Below are 16,530 nucleotides of genomic sequence, written 5' to 3' on the forward strand. Positions count from 1 at the left end.
GGAATCCTCATACCTAGAAATAACACAAAGAAGCACATTTACATTTTCTACTGTAAGACTGTTGCCACAAAGGTTATAAGGAAACAGACTGCTTGATAAATTTTCTATACCAGACTATACTTCTCAAACTGAAAAGAATGGAACCTTGCTACCGCTGGGCTATAAATCAGAACTGGATCTGTTCCATAACAAAAGTATTAAAGACAATGGCCTCTAATATTGTATGACATGTCAGTCTAAGCAGCCTGAGCAATGCCTTACTTCATATATTAAGCTGCACTCCTGGGAATTTGTTCTGGTATAATATGTAGATGCCCCTGATTTACTACATTCAGATTTGCAAGCCAAGGTCAAGAAGCAATTTACCAGAATCCCTACTGGTAACTCACAAGAAGCTGTAAGCTCCTGTAAGCCCTCTTTATCACACTAAAAACAAAAAGAAAAACAAAACAGAACAAAAAAAGAAAAAAAAGCAAACACTCAAGAATTGGAATATAAAAGATACCAAATTTTCCTAATCATTCTGAAAGCCGCTTGATACCTTTAGATGCTTCAGCACGTTGAACCGAACAACACAGATGTCATTTCTTTCAACTTACATAAAACAGCATCATGCACATATTCCAATTAAAAACAGTGTGCTGCAGAGTATTACCTCATCTGAAGCATTGATGAATGGCCACTGATGGGGTCAAAAGAGAAAAAAAATGAACTGTAATAAATGCTGTAAAATAAATAATGCAAGCATAGTCCCTGCCCCAGAAACCTGGCAATTTAGGGCATGAATAAAGAATTCTTGAGGGATCATACCAAACCTACCTAACATTCCTGAATTCTGAGTTTTACATTGTGACTGTACATCAGCTCATACTTTAAGGACTTGACATGAAAGTATATACACACATTATTCTCAGGTACTCTGTAGAAGGTTGTCATGCATCCAATTATGAACCTTCTAGTCAGGCACTGCCACAACACACTAGAAAGGCACTGGAAAATTGTCACAATCAGAGCAGAGGTGGCAGTGTGTGTTCAGAGCTACAGGTCATACGGTATTTAACCCAAATCCTGGTCTGAAACACAAAGAAATCTAACGTTACAAGTTCTCACTGCAGCCAGATCTGCTTATGTCCAAGAGATATGGAAAGAAAACGTGAGGCAAGTCTTCATAATTAACAAATAGCAAAGAGATTGCCTTCAAGATAGACCCCATCCTTCCCCAGCCAAAAACCTTCAGATATTAAAGTAACCTTCAGTCTAATTCTAGTCAGTAACATGTGTCTTGAGACAACTTAACTCCTTTAGAAAGAATAACTTGAGCTTCTTTGGATGTAAACCCAAAAGGAAATTGTAAAAATCAGTTCTAAAACCAAATGTAGAACTTCAGCTGCAAAACAGACAAAGAGATGTAGTCATATCTCAAGTTGCAAAGAGCTGGGCTTTTGCAGTTGCAGCATGCTGTACTTGGTTCAGTTTTGCTTCTTGTATATGTTATGCCTCCCTCTGACTCTTGAGGAAAAACCCAACAGAGGTGCCAGGAGAGCTCTACAGGTGGAAGGAGGTGCTGCCCTTTAAGACAGATGCAGGAATATCATCACCATTTTTTATAATTATATGTACTGTGGTTCTTCTCAAATTTTGGCTCTCTCTTCTGTCAGATCTAGTATCAAGTCAGAAGAAAAAGAAACATCAAAAAATAAGCTACGAATTTACATGTTAGATAGAAGAACCTTTTCATTTTCTCTCATTCTCCACGTTCTGCTTTGTTTCTGAGTGTAATCAAGCTACTGACAACTTTTTTTTTTAGAGGAAATGAGTGGTACAAAATAACAATAACAACACTACCCATATGGCATTTCAAAGTAGTTAGGGGACAAATATCACCCAAGCTTCACTAATATCTATCAAGGCAGCAAAGTCTTTCTAAATGTGAGAAACCACAAGGAGAAAACATTAGTGACTAGCTCTACCTTTAGCCAGGCCAAAACACAGCCCTAATGGCAAAGCATTACTAGCTGCACTGAGCTAGACACAGCCTACAGGGCCACTTGTTTGATCGAGGCCAAAAATGAATGAAAACAATTAACATTAAAATTTACATATTCTGCTTCTCATGAGCTCTTCGAAGAACATTATTCCACCAATTCTTACCTCATGGGCTTTGCCCAGAATCAGCTGTGCTGTGAGCAGAACAAATCACATCTGCAGTGATGTACCCCTCACGTGGCAATATTATCCATTATTTTCTCTTTTAACAATGAGAAATAGGTGACTAAGCAAACACAAATAGTTCTGGCCTATCAATCTTGCAGATGGAGAAACTTGCAACAGCTTTCTGAAAGGCGCCTTAGATGAAGTGCAAAGAAAATTTGAGTTCAATATAATATAAGGCTCAAAACTGACTGAGGTTACAAACATTGCCAAACACGAAAAACAACTTTAGTTAACATTTTCTTTCAGTCATTAGGAAGCACACTGATTACCAGTTGATCTAGAGATCATCTGGGAAAATAAAACATGTTGCAAAGCCTTTAAACAGTCTAATGTTCAAATCTTGAGAAGCGATGACAGCTTGGAGATGTGGAAGTAGAAAAGGTTTGAGGCATCTTCAAAGAATTCTTATGCGCTATTTAAAATAAACTGAGAAGCATCATCATCAGCCTTTGCAAAAGGAAAAAGACAGCTCGGAATTTACATTTATTTCACCTATAGAGAAGCCCCTGCTTTCTACTGAATACAGTTGGTTTCTTCTCTATTGGGGGTTCCAATATGGTTTATGAAATTAAGTAGTATTACCAAGAAAGACATTATAACTTAAATTACTAATCAGTTTTAAGGAAAAAAATAGATGTTATAGAACAAATACCACAAAGTTTACAATTTAACACCATTTAGATACCATTTAGATATTTTCATAACTCAAAAGAAAATTACCAAACAAAAATGCCAACACCTTGCTCTGCTAATTACTACCTCTAACATTTTGAAATAACACTTCCTGAAAATTTTTCAGATGAACTGGACAAGCCAGCACTTTAACAATCCACATTGTGGTTCAAATCTCTAGTTGCTTATGGAAGACTTCACTGTGCATAACTTCAAACACTTCGGAAAGGCAGAAATGATTCATTTACATCTCAGTCTTTATTAAGAGAACGGGAAAGAAAAAAAAATAAAAAGAGATCATCCCAAAACTAAGGCTGCAAAAATCGAACATGACTGAAAAATCTCCTCTATTTTGTTCTGTTAAGACTGTGCTGTAAAAAGAAACACCTCTTCCCTCCCCACCCCACCTCCTCCCATAAAAATCAAAAAATAAAATAAAATAAAATTAAAAAAAAAAAAGGAAAATCTATCCTATTTTAAAAGGAATTAATGTAAGTTACATGAAAACAAAATATTCTCACACTAAATTACGGTAGTATGGAGGAAAATTCTCAGAACTATATAGCACAGCAGTGCAATTCTCTCTGCCATTTCTACCCCTGAATTTCAAGATCTGTTTTCCATTTTTCAAGAGTCTTAAAGTATCTTAAAGTAATCTCTGCATTGCTCAGCATTTGAATCACAGAACACTACTCACCACATTTATCATTTGATGATTCAAAATTACCTAAAGAACTACCTGTATTTCTTTACACATAATTTCAGATCAACTTAATAGATGTTTTTAACAGAGCAAGCAAGCAGCTGAGAGCTGGAATTATATCCTTACTTTCACAATATTCATCCTCAATTGTTCTACTGTGGGGATGTGATGTGTTTATACCAGAAGCAAGTAGTGCCTCATCAAGGATGAAATAGAAGTAAAAATGGCGAAGATTACAGGGAACATTTATACACCTTTGATTTAGATATGCTAGCCTAAATCAGGCATGTGCTTCTTGAGAGACTGATTCAGTTGGATTAGCTTTGAAAACTGAAGAGCTACAGTAATTGTATATATATATATATATGTATCTCTCTCTCTCTCTCTCTCTCTCTCTCTCTATATATATATATATATATATATAAGGTCCTCAGCAGCTAAACTCACATTTTTGTTGGGTTTTACTCTTTAAATTAGCTTACTTCACACCAACTCACAGCTATTCATGTAAGTACTGCTTTCATCTCAAAGGGGTTTTAAAATACAAGAAAAGTTTACAAAACAAATACTATGTTTGTATAGCAAAGTATCACTGCAAATAAACTTCTGATTTCCCCACAGTTGGGACTGCATTTACATATAGAGCTATTAGAAACAAAGGCAAGAGGATCCAGGCAAAATTTGGAAAGCACTATTTGCCCAGCTTCTTCAAAGTAAAATAACCAAGCAAACAACAAAAAACAAACAACTGAGTAAGTGGTCCATCAATGTAATCAAAAAACATTACTTTCATGAAACTACACTTTAGTGAAAAGAACAGCACTGAAACAAGAAGATGCAGCGTGATGGTGTTTTTCTGCACAATCTGGGCTAGCTGATAAAGGTTTAAGTAATGAGCTATGATTCCCCTATCAACTGCAATTTGCACTGCAGACAGCATAGGTACAAATTCTAAGTGAACTTGAACAGACCAGCAAAAGTGAAGATTTATACCTTCCATACCAACTGAGTAAAAACACGTAATAGCAGCAGCAACACTCAGGTTCTCCTTAGTAGAGTTCATACAGCTCAAGACAGACAAAAAGCAGAAGACTGATACTGCTGTTTCTTTTTCCAATCCAAGCACAAATTCATCTTTACTACCAGCTCAATGAAGACAACAAAACGATTATTAGCTGCCTTTCTTTTTCAAAATAAACACAGCCAACAGCTACATACATTAAAGAGAGACACTTGGGGTACTCAAACTCCTCCATACATAATCCAGGCATTCATTCACAAAAGTAGCAGCTACCAAGGTCATCAACATTACATCAACATTTTAATTGGATATGCTTCAGAGAGAGTTAGGTACCATATGCTTCTTCCAAGGTGTGAGTCTTCGTTAATTTAGCAAGGGATGAGATGGCAATAACTCCCATGAGAACAGTTCAAATACTTCTTCCATTACCCGACACAAAGTCTAACTTAGCTCTAAGACATTTTCTTGTATAAAGACACACACGTGAAATGGCACACAGTTACAAACCACTTCTAAATGACGTCAGGTTAACCTTATGCTCTCATTAGGACTTGTAAAGGAGACCATTTTATCAGCACGTCGGCCAGGTTCAGAATATCTGCAGATTCCAGTACGTTCAGTCTGTGTAGAAGGTGCGGCAGGCAGAAAGAAAGAAAAAAGCATAGGGCCAAATGTATATAATGCTTTAGGATACAGCCATGTAGATAAGAAACTGCCTGAGGTTAGCAGCATTACACTAACAGTATAAGAAAAGGCAACTCTTGCAACTAAAAAGCTGCCCATTTCATTCTGACTTAGGCAAAGCTTTTCCCTCAGAATTTACTTCTGCTCCCTACCGCCTACAAGACTTTTGGGTCAACAAAAAGCTTGTGCATTTCACTGCTGAAAAATCACATCAGCAAAAAGAACAGCCAAACTAACAGATATTGCCAGATACGAAGGATTTGGAAGCAAACGCTATATAGGTTGAATGGAGGCAGAAAGACTACAAAAGCAATAGATTCTCCACAGAATAAAGACATTATAAAGAGCTAGCTCTCCTAGTTTGAGAGCAAGCAGAAAAGCCTTTTGGACAGCAGCTGCAGGGCAACCCTAAAAGAGAATATGGCACCACATTTCTACGGGACAATGAGAAGGATCTGGATCTCATTCCCATTCAGACTGCCCTGTTTGAGCCCTCAGTTATTCTTGTAGGTTGCACCTTTCCCCTTTCAGACAGGCACACAGGCCTGCTTCAGCACAGGAGTTCACCAATCAAGGCAGATAACTGCATCTGAGGGGAATTTCCAAGAGCTCCCCTGCACCTGCAGCATACACAGATACAGGAGATTTCCAACGTGAAAATCACAAGCTGAGTGGTGATGCTGAAGCAATCACATTAACTGCAACTAACAGGTCTTATGCCAGACTGCAGCACCTCATTTGCAAGCTGCTCTGATATATCTGCAATCACATTCCATCTTCCCTTGTTATTCAGTATATGACAATTATTCCTGAGCATATTTTGCTAGAGAAGTGGTACACAAATAGCAAACTGTACAACCAGAAAGAAGTAATTGCTCAGTCTATTATTTGCTGATGTCAAGCATGCAGTACAGTTTTCTGCATCCAGTAGAAAGCCCAGTTAATCTGCAGCAGTCCTCAAGAGTTATGTGTGCAGGAAAATTAAGAGGAAAAAAAAAACCCAAACAACAGTAAATCATCAGACACCCCCTCTGTGCCTCACAGACACAGTTTAGGGATGAAACACAGTCTATTTCATCACCAGACTGTGCCACACAACCTCCCCCTTAATGTAATTCTGCTTCACTATCATCTCTGCAAACAAACCTACCACAAATTGATCCCCTTTCTTCAGAAACACTTTTTCTTTCCTGATCAGAACCATCCATAGGAAAGGTTTTACCAGTTCTTTTTGGTTCAATAAATCAAATCAGTCCAGACACAGTAACCACACCATGGCTCTATGTCATATTTCCCATTAAGTCATCCATCTTCTATTTCCACTAACTCTTCTGAAAGGAATTCCGGATTAATTAAAGTTACATGCCCTAATCATGTCTGTGGAAGGATGGAAGAAAACAACTTATATGAAAGCACCAACACTGAAATACAGTTTTAAATATATACATATACACACATATATACATATATCTCTTATACTCTAATTTATATATTTCAAAACAAATAGGTTCTTATCAGAGCTACAATTCCATTCTCTGTGTCTCCTTTCAGCAGCTGAAACAGCTATGTAGATGTTAAAAGGCAGCAATAGATACAAGCATCTTGGATCCAGAATGCAGCCTCAACTAAGGGGAAACTAGTAAAGATCTGTATCTGCAGTGAGCTTAGCACGAGCAGCAACATGAATAACAAATGTCACCATCATTCAGGTAGGAAAACCAGAACACAAACATTAGATATGTGGTAATTTCAAGCATGGGAAAGAAGAGGAAAGAGATAGGAGAAAAAGGGAAAAGAAAACCTTTTACAGTTCAGGATGAAGCCTAAAAGGAGGAAAACACAACACTTTGCCATGAGTTCTTTTATCCAGCCTGTCTTGTTAAACCACAGCCTGCATCTCACTGATGCTGCATATTATTTTCCACAATAACCTCTTCGTGGGATCATGGAAACTCTAGATCACTGGAATCCTAGGGATGCTTCTTGATAACCTCTTAAGAACTTTCTCTATTTGCCCCCCTAATTAGTCACTAACCTCCTGACTGATCACTTCCAACTTGCAAGACCGTACGCACTCAAGTTCAAGTAGGTTTTCTTTTCTAACAGTATCTATCTACAACTTCACGAACAGTGTGATAACACCTTTCTCATACTAGTTTCCTTCTTAATCAAATACACTCAAGTATTTCTGTAGTTGAATGCATGTTTTCTCTGCAATGCAGGTAGAAAAGCATTTTGTAGAACTCTGACAGGTCAATTCCATCCATACCTTTTTTTTCTTGGTAATTTCATATCATATCACACAAAGAAATATAAGCACCAAAAGTCTAGATGACAGCATTTCAAAGAATTAAGAAATGTATCAGTGTAGCATCTGACAAGGAAGCACAAATTTAATCTGGACAGTCACTCATGAACTGACCACCTACACCTTTATATAACTTCTCATCCCCTCCTTAAGTTATCAACTGCAAGGTTAGTTCACATAGAAAGTCACAACTTTGGAGACCCCAGGTCAACTATTTAGTCATCTTCAGAAACAAGAGGGCAGAGGTGTGTGGTTGTGCAGGTATTTCATCAGTATTGATTTCAAGATGTCTACAGACTGCACAACAGATCACATTCCAAACAGACTGCCTCACCTCAGCTGCCTGGAGTTCCAAGCTGTCGTTACTCATTAAGAAATAAACTCTTGTCTTGAGAAAAGAACAAGCTCTTTTTTCCTCAAGGGTAGAGTTTCATCACCGCTATGGTAAGGTAACAGCTTCCATACCAAGTGAAATTCAAGGCCAAAACTTTACCCATGACAGCTGCCAATTACATTCTTAATTCATGTTACCACCATTTCTTAATGTAACAGGCAGAAGAAAAAGGGGTGATGCAATATCAAACTGTCTGGTTGTGGAGTAGAACTTCTACCAGAAAGCACACAGCAATTGCAGAAAGTCAGATGAGTCAGACTTAGTTCAATTTATCTACTTATTCAATAAGTTGATCTATACAAGAGGATAAATGAGATTTCTCCATTCCCATACCTATGCGTTTTATGATCTCTGCTAATCCGCAACCAGCTCATAGCCATTAGTGGGATAGGATTTAGCCTGAGCTAAACATCAGTAGCTATCAATGGGAAGGAGTGGAAAGCAACAGAGATGTCAAAGTAACAGCCTAACTAGCAACAGAAACTTAAGCCATTAAAGAGCCAAGTGGATTTACTAACCGGAAACCATGTATTTCCTTCTTAAGGAGCAGTTAGATTACATCACAGCAGCCTAGGCTTTCATTGACACCTGTATTTCTTCCTGGATATATGTTCCCTCCCACAGAAAAGACTGACTGGTGATTCTTAGAACTCCAAAGGTGAAACAAAGCATTAAAAACATTGGCAAATAACAGTCATGAAAACATAGTAACAAGGCAAACAGGCCAGTAGGACTTCACAACAATCTGCCAAAAGGCTGGGCTCTTTAGCAGAAAGGAAGAGAGAACTTTGTTTCACTCTTCTCCAGAAGTCGAGTGGCTTTTGCTGTTGCCTGGGTGCAGCTTTAATGAGGTCCTCATTGAGCGGATGATACCTAGACATTGCACCATCCTATTAACAGCAGTAACAGCCTAATGGAAAATGGCTCATATAGACAAACAGGCAAAGAAGCCACAGCGCCTCACCACCTTACATAAGCAGATGCAGGTCTTCAGAAGTAGGGAATGTAAGTACCAGTTTCACTCCAAGATCCCAGCAGGACATTTACAGGGACAAGATCAACAAGTTACTATCCAGAATGCTGCTGAATAAGAATCTCTGAAGCCAAAATAGGGCTGCATTATTTCTTTACCTCATACAAGTTACTCAGGAGCACCGTGCCCTCAAAACTACAGAGTTCGTGCATTATCGCTGTCAGAACAGCTGTGAAATGCCGGTCCTGATACTTCTCCTAAAGTTGTAGCTCTGTTCTAAGCACTACAAATATACAAAGTATGTCCTTCTCAAACACGCAACTTACTAACAAGCATAGAATGTTAATTCGAAAATGGATGGGAAACTGTTGTCTTCCAGTTTTACAAGTAGCTTTATCCATAGTCAGGAAATTTCCAGAAACCACTAAGATGGGTAAGAAACAGTGAAACAGATTTTTATAGCTTACTATCCACAGGGTGAGAACATAAGCAAAGCAGGTTAACATCAGAGCATGGTACTTGTATTTATACTGTGGACCTCCCATACATTTAAACTCACTACAGATCAGACCTTTGTTAATACAAGTCCAGCATCACACAGTAAAGTCAAGTCTACAGATATATATATATATAAATATTTGCAACAGAGGTCTTTTGCAAGAGGTCTACAAAGCCTGCTCTCAAAGTCTGAGTGAATAACATTTATCTGAGCCTTTGGGAAAAAAAAAAAAAAAAAAAAAAAATCAACCTTGAAACACACCGCCACAAAACTTTCCAAGAGTTAATGGTTTGCATCACAAATACCTCCATGCGCAACCTCTGATGACATCCAAGAGCGCTCCCAAAACTGAATGTATAAAACATCTTGCAAAATTAGTAAAGGAAATCAAGCTATCAAATTTGAAGTGGCACAGTGCACCTAGTTATTAGAGAATGGAAATGAGCCCAGGCTTAGCCACAGTAAAATAACGCTTATGCAACCTTTCATAATGATTCCCTCGCCAACAACCAACCAGAGATTTTTATGGAGATTTTCACTTGCAAAGTAATCTACAATAGTAGAAAAAGATTTATTTTGCATTTCTTTTTCAAGCAGCATGAGAATTACACCCCTAGAAACAGTCAACATGGTGTATGTCAACCCGGTGAAAATGAAGCTGTTAATTCATATAAAGCTGTAGCAAATATCTGACAGACTCACAACACAGCCCCAAAAGTTCATCATCATGGCCAGGTATTAGTGCAACAAATGGCCAAATTCTGCAATGGAAGCCAATAGCATATTCCAAGCCGAAACAACTCACTGTTATTTCAGAAAAATGGGAAAGCTGAACACAACCAGTGGTTCTGGGTGGCATAGAACAGTGAGGTATTTCTTGTGTCAGTAAGAGAAACGCATTTGAAATCTCTCTCTTCCCCCCTTCTGGTATTTACCTCTTCCCTCTCAAGGTTCTTTATTCTGTGCACAGTAAGAAACAGCAGAGCGTACGTTATGCATAAATTCATGACAGAGAACACTGTTTTAGAACAAAGCTCCTTTGCGTGGGTGCATGTCTATAAAATAAAAGGCATTGTTACTTTACTGAGTACGTATCCACATCCAGCAATCAATTCACATCTCTAAACTTTATTTTGACAGCTACAGGCAGTTCTATTTTCACCAGAGGTTTGACTTTCACATTAATACCTGGGTTCTAGCGATATAATCACAAGATGAATCAAAACTGACATCTGAAGCAAGAGTAGTATTAATAATAGCTAGGCAAGAGAATTCTCATCCCTGAAATCTGTAATTTATATTAATTACTTCACAAAGTTACCAACCACAGAGAGAAATGAGTCTGTTCCCAACTCACATTAAGAAACTGTCCCTTTATAATACAGAACTGCTCGGCTCTACACAATAATAATTATTTTGCGGTGCGCAGCAATATTAGATATCCTTTCTCCAGAGGAAGCCTGCCAATACAGCTGGCGTTACACTTTCAAAAGTTAGAGAAAATAACCTGTAGCAATGCAGCCAGCTCGCCCAAACTGCAGGAGTAAATGACAGAATAGAACCACCAACACAAACGTGTTATGAAAGAATCAGCTCCATCCTTTCGCAGAACCAGGAACGCAACGTTTTCTCCGCGCTACACGTTAACTCGGGTTATTAACTGGAAGATTGCACATCAAGTTTGATATCACAAACAGCCTTTGTGCATTACAAGAACGTTCTGCACTGTACTATAGATTTATGGCATGAAAGACTTTAATTCTGCATAGCCCCATCTGTCTTCCCTATGGATGCATCCCCATAGGCACTTAAATGTTATATAAACTCCTTAAGAGATGAAGATTATTCCGTAACTTCCCCAAATCATCCTCCTTTAAGCAAGTATTACCTAACAAAGATGCATTATGCAGCTCAGAAACAAATTGGATTCCTGGGTTTCTACTAGATGCCAGCATAAAAGGATACCTGCTAAGTATCCTCAGATGATACAGATGAGCAAGGCTGGATAAGTGTAAGTGGGAAGGATGAACAGCATTAAGTAACAGGTGTCTGACTGCACATAATTCAAAGTCAGGCTTCAAACAGGGTGCACAGCCTTCCTGGCAAAACGGAAACGCTGCTTTGCGCCTTGATTTGGAAGTTACCCCTAAGATCTTAAGCAGCTTTAAACATCCACGTCAATTACACACATACACAGGCAACCCAGGCACAGCATCCCGAGAGACCATTCAATTCATCTGAAAGACAACAAACGAGAACCTTCAAAGATGAACCCGGTTTTGTTTTTTTTTTTTTTATGTTTTTTTTCCCCTTAAAAGAGGGGAAAAAAGAAAAAAAAGAAAAAAGAAAAAAAAAAAGAAAAAAAAAAAACGAGGAAAAAAACCCAACAACAACAACAAAAAAAAAAAACACCAAGAAAGTTATACTTAACTACACAGAAACATTTGTCACACCGCCCAGCACTGACAAAATCCGGATGCACTCAGAAACTACAAGGAGCCTCACAGCTGGCAGCGAGGATGAGGAGAAGAATTCGATCCCCAGTCACTCACACACACACACCCATAGGAAGTCTCGCACACGGACAGACACACGTACGTTTGCAGACCTATGTCCTCCTCCTCCGAGGCCGGGGCCGCCGGAACCTCCCGGATCCCGCGGCGGGCGGAGCGGGGAGCCCAAGGTTACGGCCCGGAGCGGTGGGGCCGCTCCCCGCGAAGGACGCGATGCCGCCCGCCGCCCCCACCGGCCGCCCCGACCGCAGACCCCGCCGCCTTTTACCTCCGCCGCCGGCCCCGCCGCGCTGCGCAGGGTGGCCGGGGCTGCGCCGAGGCGACGACCTCCTCCTCCTCCTCCTCCTTCTTCTTCTCCTCCTCCGCACACTGTGCCTGTGTGTGTGCAGCCCGCCCGCCTCGCAGCGGCGGCTCCTCCTCTTTTCCCTTCCCTCTCCCTCCCCTCCTCCCCAGCCGCCGCCGCGCCCGGCTCAGCCCCCGCTGCGCGGAGAGGAGCGGAAGGGAAACGGGGAACCCCCGCCGCCGCCGCCACCTGGGAGAACGGGGCCGAACGGGGCCGAGCCGGGCCGTGCTCCCCACCCTCGGCCGCTGCCACCACCGCCCGCTCCTCCGCCCGCCGCCGCGCAGGGCCGCGGGCAGCGCATGGCAAGTGGGCGGCGGGGCGCCCCCACGCACGGCTGTGCTGTATTCCTATGGAATACGCAGGCATGTGTATGTATATACACGCATACACCTCGCAGACTGTCTGCGTGGGCGGTGTTTCGACGAGGATGCCCGTGCCGGCGTGACTGTGTTTACTACATGTTTTTAAAGGGCGGTTGAATGGGCGTGAAAAGAACACCACCCCCCTCTCCCCGCGTTCCCTGCTGCTGCCAGGCCTTCCTAGCTTGACAGGAATGCACCGCCGGGGAGAATAAAGATTGGGCTTGGGGGGGGCTGGAGGAACCCCGGTTCTCTCAGACTGTGGTTGCAGACAGCGTTAGCCATACAGCAGGAGCCGACCATCTGAGTCCACAGACGACCATCAAAGAAAGGGTCGAGTCGAGAGCAAAAAGCACTTCATAAAGTCTTCTGTGGTAATCCTGAGGTCTGGCCGTGCCTTAAATCACACTGTGAGGTCGGCTGCCTCTTTTTATGATGGTGATTTTTCTTCGAATTTTTGTCTCCAAATTGCAGCAGAATCACTTGAAGTTTATTTGAAGCAAGCGGCAGCTCAGCTTGCTCGGCCTGCATTGGGTCCCTCGGGGTGCACCCATGGTCAGGAATGTGGAAACCCCTCTGCAGATACCACCCAACCTGACTGCAGACCCAGCTCCCTGTGCTTCTGTTTGCCGTCGTTGCGTGTCCAGTGGCAGTTTTCTCTCCCTCCTCTGGCTTTTTGTGACAAGTCTTTTCCTCCGCATCCAGGAAAAACATAAACGCCCACAAAGACAAACAAAGTGCAGGGTTTAACAGCCAGAGCAGGTTCCTCATCTGCAGCTGCCCTCCTGGACTTCGTCATTAGCAAACTGCTGTGTTGGCCTCCCCAAAGTGCCACTGACACCAAAGCTGGGAGAGCACTTGGGAGTAAGGAAGGATGGCTGGCCCTGCTTGGGGACATGAGCTGGGGCAAACTGAGGAAGCCATGGAGAAAGAGCTGGGAAATCAAGCATAGGAAAACCTAAACTAATTTTGCTAAACTGTCATAACGGCATTGAAAAACCATGAACTACTCAGTCTGGTAGCACAGCAGCCAGCACTTCCATGGGCAACTGAAGAAGTTTATAACGTTCTATACTACAAAATTTGAAGTTCTAGCACAAACTCTATTGATGCTAAATGCTGTACCAGGATATGATAGAAATTGTTTTGCCTCTAAGAGCAGACATGGTGCTCCTGGAGCTGCCATGGAAAGTTGCTGAAGAGAAGAAGAGCAAAAATGACACGATTTCTGGAACTGCCTATCAGCACAGACATTTTTATTTGCTTGTGTCTACTCAATTAGAAATTCCTCACAGGCATGGTGGTAAAAGTAGGTCTTCAGAAATATATGAAGAGGGGTGAGCCTAGGGATAAGGCTTAGGAAAGGTGTATCATGCCAAAGGAAAAGCATAAAGAAAACACCAAAGGAACAGGAATGAGAAGCACATGAGCTGGATGAATGACAGAGTAGTAGTTACAGCCAGTGAAATTGGAGGACATCAGATTTAATGTGAGATGGATATGGGGCTAGGGAAGAAAGGTTTGTTTGTCATTCCAGAAGTACTTGTCTCTGAATAAATGAAATGGATTTGTAACAGAGCACTGAGACAGATTACCAAGGGAGGCTGTGGAGTCTGCTTATACAGAGATATTCCAGATTCCTCTGGATGCCTACCTGTGCAATCTATTGTAGGGTACATGTTCCAGCAGCAGGGTTGGATTCAGTCTCTTGAGGTCCCTTCTAACCCTTGCGATTCTCTGATTTGCATGTACACACATGAAGGTGTACATAAACTTCATGTGTTTTTCATAGCTGGTGGGGCTGAAGGGCCTGTTTTTTTTGGTAGGTTGGTTTTGGGGTAAGATAATTGTTATAAAAGATAAAAGTAATAATGACAATTATTTTAATTCCAGTGGTGAGTAATGGTTTGCTCACTAGCAAACACTACTAGACTCTCACTAGAAATACTTGTGTGGTTTGAGTTCAGGCCTCCAGAGCTTGCAGAAGCTCTAAGTGCTGATACTATTCCGGTTCATAATGATATCTGCCTTCTCTCATGATTTCTTTTCTCCTTCACCTACCAGAATGACTTCTGTATGACAATATGCCATGGCTGATCTATGCAAGGGCATTCTAATCCAGGATTAAATTCATTATCTTTTTAAAGCCACACACACACACACACACAGAAAAGCAAAATATAGAGACTTGAAATGTTTAAGTAGCCACATGAAATGCAGACAAGGAGTATTATCTGAGAATTAGTGAACGTACAGTTTCTTTACAAAAGGCTTTACTTTGTTCTCATGCACACTTGCTGAAGTTACCTACATGATCTGATGTCTCTCATTCACTGAAAGAAAGACAGCCAAAGGAAGTTATCAGGGCTGTGGCTCTGCAAGAATACTCAGATACATCAGTTTTAACAGCAAGTGGACTTCGCATCTGAAGATCCTTAGTTGCAGGAAATAACACAGAGGGTCAGAGAGTCTCCCATGGAGCCTTAAGTGGGTCAGGCCCACAGTTCTAGATCAATTCCAGCATTACAAGTTCTATTGTGCTCCAACTTTGTCTACAAAATAGACTTCTAAACAAGCTGCAACTGATGATGACACTTTCATCCTTGCTTCTCTGCTGATTTCCTTCTGAGTTCAGCAGCACTTTCAATGAATTGGAGGGGAAAAAAAAAATTGTGACTTAACCAGTTTGGAATGAGTTAGTAATGAATCTAGGAACTTCAAATTTTACAGCTTGTTCTTAAGTTGACTTGCTGCCTTGCTGTGGACAAGATACAGATGTTCCATCTCTTTTTCTTCCTTGCAATATATTAGTATTTTTCTCATTTAAGATGTCTTCTCAATGCATTTTTTCAGCTCTGGAGTTAAGAGAATACATGTAAAAGTCTGTGAGTGCTGAAGATTACGCCTTGGCAACTTAGGAGGTTTTGGAAAAGGGGAGCAGTGCTAATAATTCACATCAGTTGGGGAAAAAAAAAAAAAAAAAAAAGACTGCAGGAAATATAATAGAAAAAGATCAAAGCTCTGAAGTGACTAGCTGAAACAGACAGAATTTAATATGGCTACCTCCATTAGAAGCAGCAAGCCACACCACACCATTGTGTTGGCTAAAAATAAAAGCTTTCCTCAGAGAAACTAGCTCAACCTGAACAATTACTTTTCCAAATACATTACTTGATAGGTTTGTAAATTCACTTGAATCTTCCACTTTTATTTCTTACCTAACATAAAAGTGAAGGACACTATAGAACCACAAACCTGTCAGAATATCCACACAAAGGAGTTCATTTTTTGTTGTTGTGAGTTTTTTTTCAGGTTGTCCTAAGGCAAAATTTTCATTGGCTACCACCATACTCAGTGACTGAAAGGACGTAGTAGATGTAGAAGTATGGTATGTATTTAAAGTTCAAAAATTCTGTGAGAGCATGGAAGCTGTAGTTCTACTCTATTAGCTCACAGTTAGACTAGCTCTGTATAGCCAGTGTTGATCTACCATGTGTTATCTTTCCTATCAGTTTATACTACCTCTTGATCTCATTATTAACTTCCTTATTTCTAAGCTTGGATATGTCTAGTAGAAATACGTTGACATGAAGGACTAAGAAACACTTTGTTTGCTTAACAAAGCACAGTTATACAGTCAGCTCAGAACTGGCAATGGAAGGTGTTTTTTCTCAAGCACAGCCTTTAGCATGTCCAAGCTTCAGAGGACATTATTTATCTTCTTTAACCCTCATCTGCTGTTATCCTGCACATTGCACAAAAACTGCTTCCTATGTTACAAGTAGTACATGGGATGACCTCTCTGCCTTTGTTAAGAGTCTACTGGAAACTGCATTAGGATGATGGC

At 40.7% G+C, this 16,530-nt stretch overlaps 1 protein-coding gene across 7 annotated transcripts in view; it reads right to left on the bottom strand.

The window, feature by feature from the left end:
• PLCB4 (phospholipase C beta 4) overlaps positions 1-12,564 on the bottom strand; it is a 181,072-nt gene extending 168,508 nt beyond the window's left edge. For 3 of the 7 annotated variants that reach the window (XM_015857047.2, XM_015857043.2, XM_015857041.2), the window contains exon 1: positions 12,250-12,559. The gene's annotated coding sequence lies outside the window, so the exon portion shown is untranslated. Of the gene's footprint in view, positions 1-12,249 lie in introns of all 7 variants that reach the window. The other 4 variants (XM_015857048.2, XM_015857044.2, XR_004306741.1 and 1 more) reach the window with 3 other exon arrangements.
• Between the last annotated feature and the right edge of the window lie 3,966 nt (positions 12,565-16,530).

Source organism: Coturnix japonica, chromosome 3 (genome assembly GCF_001577835.2).
Source record: "Coturnix japonica isolate 7356 chromosome 3, Coturnix japonica 2.1, whole genome shotgun sequence".
Taxonomy (NCBI): domain Eukaryota; kingdom Metazoa; phylum Chordata; class Aves; order Galliformes; family Phasianidae; genus Coturnix; species Coturnix japonica.